Source organism: Saimiri boliviensis, chromosome 5 (assembly GCF_048565385.1).
Source record: "Saimiri boliviensis isolate mSaiBol1 chromosome 5, mSaiBol1.pri, whole genome shotgun sequence".
Taxonomy (NCBI): domain Eukaryota; kingdom Metazoa; phylum Chordata; class Mammalia; order Primates; family Cebidae; genus Saimiri; species Saimiri boliviensis.
In genome coordinates this window covers 78,732,395-78,745,577 of record NC_133453.1, presented here as the reverse complement: position 1 = coordinate 78,745,577, position 13,183 = coordinate 78,732,395, and the positions used below count along the sequence as shown (strand labels likewise).

General features: G+C 36.2%; 1 long non-coding RNA gene across 1 annotated transcript in view; it reads left to right on the top strand.

Moving 5' to 3' along the window:
• LOC141584463 (uncharacterized) overlaps window positions 1–13,183 on the top strand; it is a 188,064-nt gene that overhangs the window by 35,595 nt on the left and 139,286 nt on the right. Inside the window, exon 2 of the long non-coding RNA XR_012517520.1 lies at window positions 11,552–11,622. This is a non-coding gene — a long non-coding RNA (uncharacterized LOC141584463). The remainder of the gene's footprint in view (window positions 1–11,551; window positions 11,623–13,183) is intronic.

Below are 13,183 nucleotides of genomic sequence, written 5' to 3'. Positions count from 1 at the left end.
AGCCCTGTACCTAACATGTAAATGTCAGCTTTTTATTTAACAAATGTGAACCAGCATTATAAAGAAGACCAACCATGTTTGTATAAACTAATACAGATTACATCATTATCAAATAGAAAAGTAAGCCAGTGAGTAAATGAAGAATAGAGAGCAAGCATATTCATACAGGCTCAATATCTGCCTCAGCAATGTCCGTTCACCTCTATAAGTTAATAAGTTATACTGAAACAGGAAGCGAGGTGTAAGCAGGAGAAAGGGCGACATATACTAACCTGACAGTTGTTTCACATTTACACCACAGCAGTATGGAACTTAAAACTTAATCACTATGATGTAAATTATTTCATTTAGTCCACATTATCTGCAATTGATAGTTGAGAAAACTAAGGTTCGAAGAAGTTAGGTAGCATGATTAAGACCACATAGCTACCAAACGATAGAGTATGCACTCAGACAAAGATGTTATGATGTCTATATAGATTTTCTCCTATCTGCTTTTCTGGAAACAGGTTTACTCTGCACATGACACAAAAAATTCTGTTGTTGTCTCATCTAATACCAGCTGTCTCCAGAAACTTCTCTGCTGAACCATATGCTTAGTTCCTGGGTAAACTTCTTCCCATCTTTTTTGTCTTTTTCTTATATTTTTAAGATGTTTACAAATCATTACAAAGTGTTGGAGGATATTAAATAGGCAAAGAATATTAAGGCTTAAAAAGAAGGTAAATATTTGTTGATTCAGAACTAAGTTAGCATCACCCTAAAGTCAGAGTTTAAATATAAGTGCATGCTAAAAAAAAGTTATCTCCTTGGTTTTAAGGCTTCCAAAGGAAGTGAAAAGATATTGAAATGACAAGAGTTGTAGCCTTTATCAGAACCCTGGTTCTCTGCTTTATGAATAAACAGGAGAGAAATTGTCCTCTTTTGCACTCAAATCTAGGAACACTTGAAGATCTTCTATATGTGGATAGGGTGGGAGGAGAAATGGAATTCAGCTGTCTTCTAAATCTCATCTTTTTAAGAAAAATTTTTACCAAAGCAGTCATTTCATAGATAATATTCTTTTAACTTTGCATATATTCTGGATAGGAAGTACCCTTCTTTAATTGCTTAATTCTAGTTATCTTTTAAACATAGTTCGATGGGGAAAAAATAGTTCTCTGAAACCCAGAATCAACATGGCAAGAAGTTTGTCTCCATTGTCTTCTGACCACATTTATTTTAAAATAAGTTAAATGTGGCATGGTGGGCCTCCTGTCTATTTTCTTTAGCCTTGAGAGTTACAGCCCCACAGTAGCAAAGCACTGGGAAGGGAATGTGAGGGAGAATGGGGAGAGAGAGGAGAGAGACAGGGAGGAAGGGAAGGCGGGAGGGAGGGAAAGGGGAGAGAAAGGGAGGGAAAGAAAGACAGGTTTTACTCTGAAAAGTGGAGAGGAGAGGGATTAGGGCAAATAGAATGTACTACCTTGACCACAAGTCACAGAAACAAAGCCTAATCTCCCACTCAGTTCTGTCCAATAGAATAGTAGAAAGGAAAAAGGAGAGGGATTTTTCTAGAATTTGTGCAATAGGGAGGCTATTTGAGGCTAACAGTGAAGAACTTATCTTAACTATCCTCTGGACTTAGAGTGCATTCAAAATCAACTCCAGTGCCAAGGAAGATGAGGTTCTTTCAGGTGATGGGCTGTGCTTGTGCATTTTCCTAGTCTTTGTATTCCTGTATGATAGCAGGATTACATGAGTATAAGGTATTTATTATTTAAGGTGCTTATTAAACATTTATCTTCAAAAAGGCATTTGAACATAAAAGACTTGTCATTTTAGTAAAATGGTAAGTACCTGGATTATGGAGGAAAAGCACCTGCCATATGGTGATGTTTCAGTTTCTCTCCCTTCCCTAGCAGTAAACTGAGGGCTGGTTTGCCCCAATAGAACAATAAACTCAGGGAACAGAAAAAGAAGTGGAAATTTATTTGCTAGACTCATATATTTGATATATATTTTAAAGCATTAAAGGCCAATAAGCCTGTCAAAAGATGCTTAAGTCACTAATTATTAGGGAAAAAAACAAAACCACTAGAAGGACGATAGAGTAAGACTGTGAACAATTCTATGCCTACATATTTTGTAAATTATATGAAATGGATAAATTTCTTGAAAGACACAATTTGCCAAAACTCACACACAAAGAATTAGACAGTTTGGATAGGTCTTTATTAAAGATATTGAATCAATGACTAAAAACCTTCCAAAACAGAAAGCACTAGGCCAAGATGTGTTCACAGGTGAATTCTTTCAAATATTTAAGAAAGAAATTATATACATTCTATTCAATCTCTTCCAGAAGATAGAAGCAGAGAAAATACTTCCTAACTCATTCTATGAGATCATCATTACACTAATACCCAAACCAAATGAAGACATTTTAAGAAAAGAAAACTATAGACTAATATCTCATATGAACCTACATGCAAAAATCCTCAACAAAATATTGGCAAATTGAATCTAACAATGTATAAAAATTACATGCCATGATCAAGTCGGATTATTCCCAGACATGCAAGAGTGGTTCAAAACTTGAGCATCAATTAAACCACAATAGCCTAAAGAATAAAAAAATCCATGATCATATCAATAAATGCAAAAATAAAGCATCTGACAACACTCATTCACAATAAAACTCTTAGCAAACTATGAATAGAGAGAAAGTGCTCAACTTCATGAAGAATATCTACAGAAACCCTAGAGCTAATGCCATACTTAACAGTGAGAAAACTTTTCTGTTACAATCAAGAACAAGTCATGAATGACCCTCCTCAGGCTCAGCACTTCTTTCAATCTCATATTAGAAGTCCTAGCTAAATCAGTATAGCAAGAAAAGAAAAAGTAGACCAATTGAGAATGCAGAAATAAAACTGTCTGTTCTCAGATCACATAATTGGTTATGTAGAAAATCTGAAAGAATCAACAAAAACCCTCCAGAATTACAGGCTGGAAGGAGGGGAGAATGGAAAGTTAGTGTTTAATGGATATAGAGTTCCAATTGGAGAAAATGAAACAAAGTTCTAAAAATAGATGGTAGTTGGGGTTTTACAACAATGGAATATACTTGATGTTGCAGAACTGTGCCCATAAAAGTGGTTAAAATGGGAGAGAGAAGAAGATCGTGGATAGGAGACATGGCTAATGTGCAGCTTTCATTTAGAAGAATAGAACCATGTATGGAGACACACATCATGGAGTTTTTCTCCAAGAATGACCACAGGAACATACCAGGAAAACTGAATGAATTCACAGATCCTTTAAAGACACAGCATGCTGCTGCAAATTCCATGAGACAGGCAAAAACTGTGAGTTCCCAAAGTGTGAGAGAGGGAAAACATGACTGCAAATGCACATCCCCACTGGAGAACCTGAAAATCCAGACTATAATAGAAGAATTTAAACATACCTAGAGCTGAAACAAATTTATGGTGAAATATAAAAGTAAAAGCAGCAGCAGAAAGAGCCTTGTAGGTCCTCCCATTTTCCAGCTTGAGCCCAGGGAGGCCTTCCCTGACAATATCTCACAGGGGCCCTTGGGGAAGGCGAACAGCAGAATTCAGGTTGGGTCACACAGTGAAAGAAGCTTTCAGCTGAACTTTATAATAATTTTAACTGGGCATAAACTCTCAAGCAGAATCGGGGGGTGGGGGTTGTGGTAAACAGGACCTGCTGCAGAAAGGAGAGCAGGAGCCACAGCTGAGAATGTAGGCAGATGTAGACGGGTGTGGTCTAAAAGCCATGCTTGCTTTCTTAGTAGGGAGGTTTATAGCCCAAGACAAGGACTGAATACATCACCACTCCAATCCCGCCACCCCCACCCACCACACAGGCTGCCTGGAAATAAATTCAATGCTATTAGCAGGCCATGGCTAACAGTGCAGGGCTCACAGTGAGACTGGCCAACTGCATAGGCGCTGGCTGAGGCCTATTACCATTGGCTTTCCCCCACTTCCCTGGCAACAGAGGCAGCCATAATACCCTCTGGAACATAACCCCACTGACCTAAGGACCACCCCTCATCCCCTAACGGTGGCCACGGCAAGCAGTGCCCAGGAGAACCTGAACTCAGACCTACCTAACCCTGTTCCTACCTGATGGTATTTATCTACCCACTCTTAGGTGATCAGAAAAGACATAAACTCTTGGAAGCTTTATGGCCCCACCTATCACCTGAGAAACCTGAATACTTAACCTGGCCAACTTATAGCAATCTTATATCCCACTTCTACTATCATAGCTAGTGCTCTTTTGAAAGAACCACCTCTGAGCTGCAGGGCAACCAACTCAGGACATTAAAGCAACTCATGACAGAATAACCTTGCTCCAAGGAAGGAGAAAACAACAGCTAATTCCACTGCCTACAACATCCTGGCTAACTAGAGGTCCTGAGTCTGTTCATGTGACAACTTCACTGCTAGTGTAACCAACATATGAGAAACTCAGCATACTAAACATGTGTATAATTAAGGACTCTCATCTCACAGAGCCTATGTCACTCTTCTGCTACCTCTACCAAAGCAGGTGCTGGTATTCACAGGTGGAAGACCTGACGACAGCACATCAGAGGACTTTTTGCAGGCATTCCCTAGCATCAGCTCAGAGCCTGGTAGCCCTCCTGGGGTACTAGTCCCAGAAGAGCAACAACAGTCACTACAGTCTGGCTCTCAGGAAACCCCATCCATAGGAGAAGGAGGAGTGTACTGCATCAAGGGACCACTTTATGGGACAAAGGAATCTGAATAGCAGCCTTGGAGTTCCAGATTTTTCCACTGAAATAGTCTACCCAAATGAGAATCAGAAAAGTGATTCTGGTAATATAACAAAACACAGTTCTATAGGACCCCCAAAAACCACACTAGCTCCCCAGCAATGGATCCAAAACAAGAAGAAATCTCTGAGTTCCAGATAAAGAATTCAGAAGGCTGATGATTAAGCTACTCAAGAAGATACCAGAAAAAGGTGAAAACCAACTTAAAGGAACTTAACAATACAGAATAAGGATGAAAACTGCCCCAGAATAATAGTTATCAAAAAGAAAAAAATGATCACAACTTTTGGAAATGAAAGACACACTTAAAGAAATACAAAATGCACTAGAAAATTTCAACAATAGAATCAAACAAGTAGAAGAAAGAACTTCAGAGTTCTAAGACAAAGCTTTTGAATTAACAAAATCAGGCAAAAACAAAGAAAAAAGAATTTTAAAAAATGAACAAAGTCTCCAAGAAATTTGGGATTATGTTGAATGGCCCAACCTAAAAATAATTGGTGTTCTTGAGGAAGAAGAGAAATCTAAAAGTTTGGAAGACATATTTGAGGGAATAATTAAGGAAAACTTCCCTGGTCTTGCTAGAGATATAGACATCCAAATGATAGAAGCTCAAAGAATACCTGGGAAATTCATTGCAAAAAGATCATTACCTAGGCATATAGTCATCAGGTTATCTAAATGCATGATGAAGGAAAGAATCTTAAGAGCTGTGAGACAAAAGCAGCAGGTAACCTATAAGGCAAAACCTGTCAGATTAACAACAGATTTCTCAGCAGAAACCTTACAAACCAGAGGGGACTGAGGTCCTATCTTTAGCCTCCTCAAACAAAATAGTTGCTAGCCAAGAATTTTGTATCCAGCAAAACTAAGCTTTACAAGGGAAGGAGAGATAAAGTCTTTTTCAGACAAACACATGCTGAGAGAATTTGCTACTACCAACCAGCATTACAAGAAATGCTAAAAGGAGTCTTAATCTTGAAACAAAACCTTGAAATACACCAAAATAGATCCTCCTTAAAGCATAAATCTCACGGGCCTATAAAAACCACAACACAATGGGGGGAAAAAAGCATATTCAGGCAACAACTAGCATGATAAATAAAAGAGTACCTCACATCTTAACACTAATGTTCAATATAAATGGCCTCAATGCTCCATTTGAAAGATACAGAATGGCAGAATGGATAAAAATCCACCAATCAAGTATCTGCTGTCTTCAAGAGACTCATCTAATGCATAAGGACTCATAAGCCTAAGATAAAGGGATGAGAAAGTATATGTCATGCAAATGGAGAACAAAAGCAAAAAGGAGTAGCTATTCTTATATCAGACAAAATAGACATTAAAGAAACAACAGTTAATAAAAGACAAAGAAGGACATTATATAAGAGGATAAGTCCAGCAGAAAAATATTACCATCCTAAATATAGATGCAGCTAACACTGGAGTTCCCAAATTTATGAAACAATATTACTAGACCTAAGAAATGAGATAGCAACAAAATAATAGTGAGGGACTTCTGTACTCTACTGACAGCACTAGACAGGTCATCAAGACAGAAAGGCAACAAACAAAAAATGGCCTCAAAATATACAAATGAACTTAACAGATATTTACATATATTTACCCAACAATGCAGAATATACATTTTTCCGTCAGCACATGGAACATTCTCTCAGATAGACCATATGATAAACCACAAAGTAAATCTCAACAAATTAAAGAAAATTGAAATGATATCAACTACTTTCTCAGAGCACAGTGAAATAAAACAACTCCAAAAGGAACTCTCAAAACTATACAAATACATGGAAATTAAATAACCTGCTCCTGAATGATCCTTGGGTTAATAATGAAATAAAGATGAAAATTTAAAAATTCTTTGAACAATAATAGTTACAGAATCTATCAAAACCACTGAAATACAGCAAAAGCAGTGCTAAGAGGAAAGTTCATAGCATTAAATGCCTACATCAAAATGTAGTCTAAGATTGTGAATACAGTCTAAGGTCATACCTCAAGGAAACGGAGAAACAAGAACAAATCAACCCAAACTCAGCAGAGAGAGGAAATAACAAAGATCAGAGCAGAACTAGATGGAATTGAAACCAAAAAAGTACAAAAGATAAATGAATAAAATAGCTGGTTCTTTGAAAACATAAACAAAATCTATAGACCATTAGTCAGATTAACCAAGAAAAGAAAAGATTCAAATAAGCTCAATTAGAAATGAAATGGGAGATACTACAACCAATACCACAGAAATACAAAAGATCATTCAAGACTACTATGAACATCTTTATGTGCACAAACTAGAAAGTCTAGAAGAGATGAATAAATTCCTGGAACTATATAATCTTCCTAGATCAAATCAGGAATAAATAAAGCCTCTGAACAGACCAATAATAATCACTGAGATTAAAACAGTAATTTAAAAGTTTTCCCCCAAAATAGGTCCAAGACCATATGGAATTACAGCTGAATTTCATCAGGTATTCATAGAAGAATTGGTATCAATCTTACTGAAACTATTACAAAAGATAGAGAAAGGGAATCCTTCCTAAATCATTCAATGAAGCCAGTATGACTCTAATGTCAAAACCAGAAAAAGACACAATGACAACAACAACAACAAACTAATGAACCATTGTCAAGTGGGTTTTATATCAGGAATACAGAGATGGTTTAATATATGCCAGTCAATAAATGTGATACATCACTTAGAATATTTGTTTAAATCATATGATATCTCAATACATGCAAAAAATGCATTTGACAAGATCCAGCTTCCCTTTATGATTAAAACTCTCAGCAAAATCATCATAGAAGGGACATACCTCAAGGTAATAAAGACCATCTATGACAAACCCACAGCCAACATTATACTGAATAGGGAACAGTTGAATGCATTCTCCCTGAGAACTGGAACTAGACAAGGATGCCCACTTTTACAACTGTTTTTCAACATTGTACTGAAAGTCCCAGCCAGAATAATCAGACAAATGGAATAAATAAAGGGCATCCAAATCAGTGAAAAGGAAGTCAAACTGTTGCTGTTGACCAGTGATATAATCATATACCTAGAAAACCCTAAAGACTCATCCAAATGCTCCTAGGACTGGTAAATGAATTCAGCAAAGGTTCAGGATACAAAATCAATGTACGTAAATCAGTAGCACTGCTATACTCCAAAAACAGCCGAGCTGGGAATCAAATCAGGAACTCAACCCTTTTTATGACAGCTGCAAAAAACAAAATACTTAGGAATATACTTAACCAAGGAGGCAGTAGAGCTCTACAAGGAAAACTGCAAAGCGCTGCTGAAAGAAATCATAGATGACACAAACAAATGGAAACACATCCCATGTTCATGGATAGTTAGAATCAATATTGTAAAAATGATCATAATTGCCAAAAGTGATCTACAAATTCAGTACAATTCCCATCAGAATACCATCATCATACTTCATAGAATTAGAAATACAATCCTAAAACTCATAGGGAACCGAAAAGTAACCCACATAGCCAAAGCAAGACTAAGCAAAAAGAACAAATCTGGAGACATCACATTACCCAACTTCAAAATATACTACAAGGCTTCAGTTACCAAAACAGCATGATACTGGTATAAAAATAGGCATATAGACCAATGGAACAGAATAGAGAACCTAGAAATAAAGCCAAATATTTACAGCCAACTTATCTTTGACAAAGCAAACAAAAACAAAAACATAAAGTGGTAAAAGAAGACCCTATTCAACAAATGGTACTGGGATAATTGGCAAACCACATGTAGAAGAATGAAACTGGATCCTCACCTCTCACCTTACACACAAATCAACTCAAGATGGATTAACGACTTAAATCTAAGACCTGAAACCATAAAAAAATCTAGAGGATAAAATGGAAAACCTTGTCTAGACGTTGGCTTAGGTAAACACTTTATGACCAAGAACCCAAAGCAAATGCAACAAAAACAAGAATAAATAAATGAGAGGGACCTAATTAAACTAAAAATATTCTGTGCAGCAAAAGAAGTAGTCAGCAGAGTAAATAGACAAACCACAGAGTGAGAGAAAATCTTGACAAACTGTGCTTCTGACAAAGGACTAATATCCAGAATCTGCAAGGAACTCAAACAAATTCAGCAAGAAAAAAAAACAAAAACAAAAACAAAGTAATCCCAGGCAAAAGACAGGAATAGACAATTCTCAAAAGAAGATATACAAATGACCAATAAACATACAAAAAAAAAATGCTCAACATTACTAATTACCAAGGAATGCAATTCAAAACCACAGTGCAATACCAAGTTACTCCTGCAAGAATGACCATAATTTAAAAATTAAAAAATAACAGATGTTGGTGTGGATGTGGTGAAAAGGGAACACTTATACACTGTTGGTGGGAATATAAACTGGTATAACCACTATGAAAATCATTATGGAGATTCCTTAAAGAACTAAATGTAGATCTACCATTTGATCCAGCCATCTCACTTGTGGGTATCTACCTAGAGAAAAAGAAGTCGTTATAAGAAAAAGACACTTGCACACACATGGTAATAGCAGCACAATTCATAATTACAAAAATATGGAACAAGATATATGTGTGTGTGTGTGTGTGTGTGTGTATGTGTGTGTGTGTGTGTGTACATATATATATACACACACACACACACACACACACACACATATATATATATATATATATATATATATATATATATACACACACATATATATAAAGTTCTTTTTGTATATTCACACCTTGGAATACTACTCAGCCATAAAAAGGAATGAAATAATAGCATTCACAGCCACATAGATGGAGTTAGAGACCACTATTCTTTGTGAAGTAGCTCAGGAATGGAAAACCAAACATTATATGTTCTCACTTGTAAGTGGGAGCCAAGCTGTGAGGACACAAAACCATAAGAATGATATAATGGACTTTGAGGATTTATGGGAAAGGATGGAAGGAGGGTAAGGGATGAAAGACTACGTATTGGGCACAATGTATAGAAGTCACCACTAAAGCGCTTTTCCATGTAAACAAACATCCCCTGGTCCCCCAAAACCAATGAAATAATTTAAATAAATAAATAATGTTTATAATGATAACTTTTATGTATATTTTTTCACAATAAATAAGGAAAGACTGCCTTAAAATACTTAAGATGGTTTTAAAAACAGAAATTCATTGAACTTCCTTGCTCTTATTTTACAGTGTAAGAGCAATAGTCTCATTATTGTTACTATTTTCTTTTAACATGGGTGGGTAGGATGCCAAATATTTCCTCAGCTTAGGGCTCCAGATTTTAACCTAGTCCTGAATAAATCAGTTTTCTGGGCCTGCACATGAATGTTAATGTGTTATTCAGAATAACTAGTTTTGTGGGAATTCATGTTCTCTCTCGAAGAATCACACAGTAAGAGCAGCATCTAGGTATCATTGGTGGGTTTTTTTGTTTGTTTGTTTTGTTTTGTTTTTTTTTTGTTGTTGTTTTTGTTTTTGTTTTTGTTTTTTAAACAAGCTTTGATGGTTGTGGATCACTGTGTCAGGACATTTTCTGTATTATTTTTCCAGCAGAGATACCATGAGAAAGAAGGCTTCATGTCAGGGCATATAGTGAACATGCATGGTGAGGAGTTTAGGAAAACAAGTTGTTGCTATGCACAGCAAAGTATTTAACATAGAAATGCAAATATTATTCAATTGGCTTTATAACTGACTTATACATTCAAATAATATTTACTGAGCTGCTAGACATGAGAATAAAATTGAACAAAATGCAGTCCTAATTTTTAAAAGTCCACAGACCAGGAGGGGTGAGTATCTTTTGGGAGGTATCTATGTTTCCATGCAAAAAGAGGACCTCATCTCCTAATCCCAGAATGACTCTGAAGAGATTGTTAACTCCTTCCCAAAAAGATGTGGATCTTTATTAGTTTGTATTTGCAACTACTTGTTGTTTAAAAGAAATATGTTATTTTCTATCTCAAATATACTTGGAATAAGAGAAATACTGTCCCTTTCAATTGTAGGGTGGTATCTTGTTTGTTTGCCTTGGAAAGGGCACCAAATATTCTGTCCTTTTCCCCAGTAACTCAGGTTGGGCCTCTGACTTCTGGGATTGTGGCCTGAACAGAGAAACAGTAACTCAGAAAACATTTTCCCTTTTTCTATACTTCTTCATCTGATGACACATAATTATTCACCTTCAAGCCTCAGATTTGTATGCCACTTTCCCTAGTATGCCATGGGGCATTTTACAAAACATTAACATCAAAAAGAAATGTTTGGGGAATGTTCCAGACAAACAGATTATAAAGATGAAGTAAATGTACTGAGATATCTTGACTAGATCATAATTTGAGGAAAAAAATTATAAAAGACATTTTGAGACACACATTTCAAAATTTAGAAAATGGACTAGGTATTAGACACATTAAGGAATTATTTTTAGTTATTTTTATAATGGTGTTATGGTATATAAAAGAATATCCTGATCTTAGGAAATATATGCAGAAATCTTTAGAGATGAAGTGTCACAAAATGTTTAAATGGTTTTGCAAATACATGCAGCAAATATGACAAAATATTAATCATTGAATCAATGTAGTGGTGGGCATAGAGTGTTCACTCTATCATCATTTTCAATGATTGTTTGAAATTGGTGACAAAGGAAACTGAGTTCTAATCCTGAATCTAACATGGATGCATTCCCCCCAGGTCTCAATATCCTCAAGTGAGAAGCAAGAGAATTAGACTTGACTACATCTGTGGTGCTTCTGGTCACATCGGTAAGTCAGGAGAAGTCCATTTCCTTCATGACTGAATTTATTTCCAGATATTGTTCTCTAAAAATCCATCACTGCAGAATATTAAGGGCTGATTTATCAATCTGAGTGACCACATCAGGGGCCACTTTCTCCCTCAAAACTCCCTGGTTTCTCACCCAAGTTGAGAAGTCAAAGAGGAGGCCTTCAGAGACAAATAACTATTCTTAGGGCATAATCAATTTCACTTACTGACATAGATATTTCACAAGAAACTGTGAGCTCAAGAAGTTATTTCAGAACCTGGTTCAATCTTATTTACATTTTCATCCATTGCTTTTTGGATAGTTTTAGATTTACAGAAAAGTTACAAAAATGGAACTGAGAGTTTGAATGTACCTCATACCTAATTTCTATTATTAGCACTTTATATTTGTCTAGGACATTTATGTACAATAAATGAACCAATATTGAAATATTATCATTAACTAAAGTCCATACTTTATTCAGATTTCTTTAGTTTTAAACCTACTGTCTTTTTCTATTCCAGGATACCACATTACATTTAGTTATCATGCCTCCTTAGGGTCCTTATAGCTATGACAGTTTCTCACACTTTTCTTATATTTAATGAGAGTTTTGAGGGATATTTTGTAGGTATCTCTCAAATGAGAACTGTCCAATGTTTTTCTCATGGTTATGAGTTTTGGGGAGCAAGGGCACAGAATAATAATGCCATTTTTATCACGTCATATGAAGGATATATACTATCAGCTTGATATATCTAGTTTTTCCAAGGTATATTTCAATATGGTTTTATGTACCTGCCCCCATGCAAATTACAAGGGGATTTATCTCTAATTTTCACAGTGAGAACCCTGTAGGGTCTCTGGAGGTAAAACCCACAAATGTATAGGGCCCCAAAAGGCCGAGCCCCCCGGAGTAGTTTTTAAGTATTTGCTGGTCCACACTAAGCCTCCAGAAATCCAACAGAGTCCTCATTAAATGTTTTTACCAGTTTACGGCTCCAGCAGCATCTGCTCGCAGTAAACAGATCACAGCTGTATCTCTCTGGATGCACCTGTTTCTTCACATTTTGGGGTGGCTGTTTAACCTGCAAGTTAAGTTCTCTGATAGGTTCAAGAAAGATAATTGATTTTTGGTGTGTCTAGCTTTTTCTTGTAAGACTGAGAGGGATGTCTTCCAAGCTTGTTACATGTCATAGCTGAAAAAATATACTGTTTTATAAAGCAAGCTTATTCAGCATCACTCTTAAAGGATATAAAATCAGTGGCCTAAAAACCTGGCTTTAATAGGCAGGTGATCTTTGAATTGAGTTATCTGCTAAGCTGGTTTCACTATGAAATTTAGAGCACCTTGGAAACCAGCTTTCAACAAAAATGTATTTCTCTCTTGGCTAATTTGGCCTCATTCTGTTCAGTGGTAGCATCATAAAAGGATAAAAGCATAGGAGCTTGCATCCAAAGATACAGCCTTTTATTCTCTACAGCAAAACATCATACTAGACCATCTCTCTCTCTCTCTCTCTCTCTCTCTCTGTCTGACTCAGTTTCCTCTTTTGTCA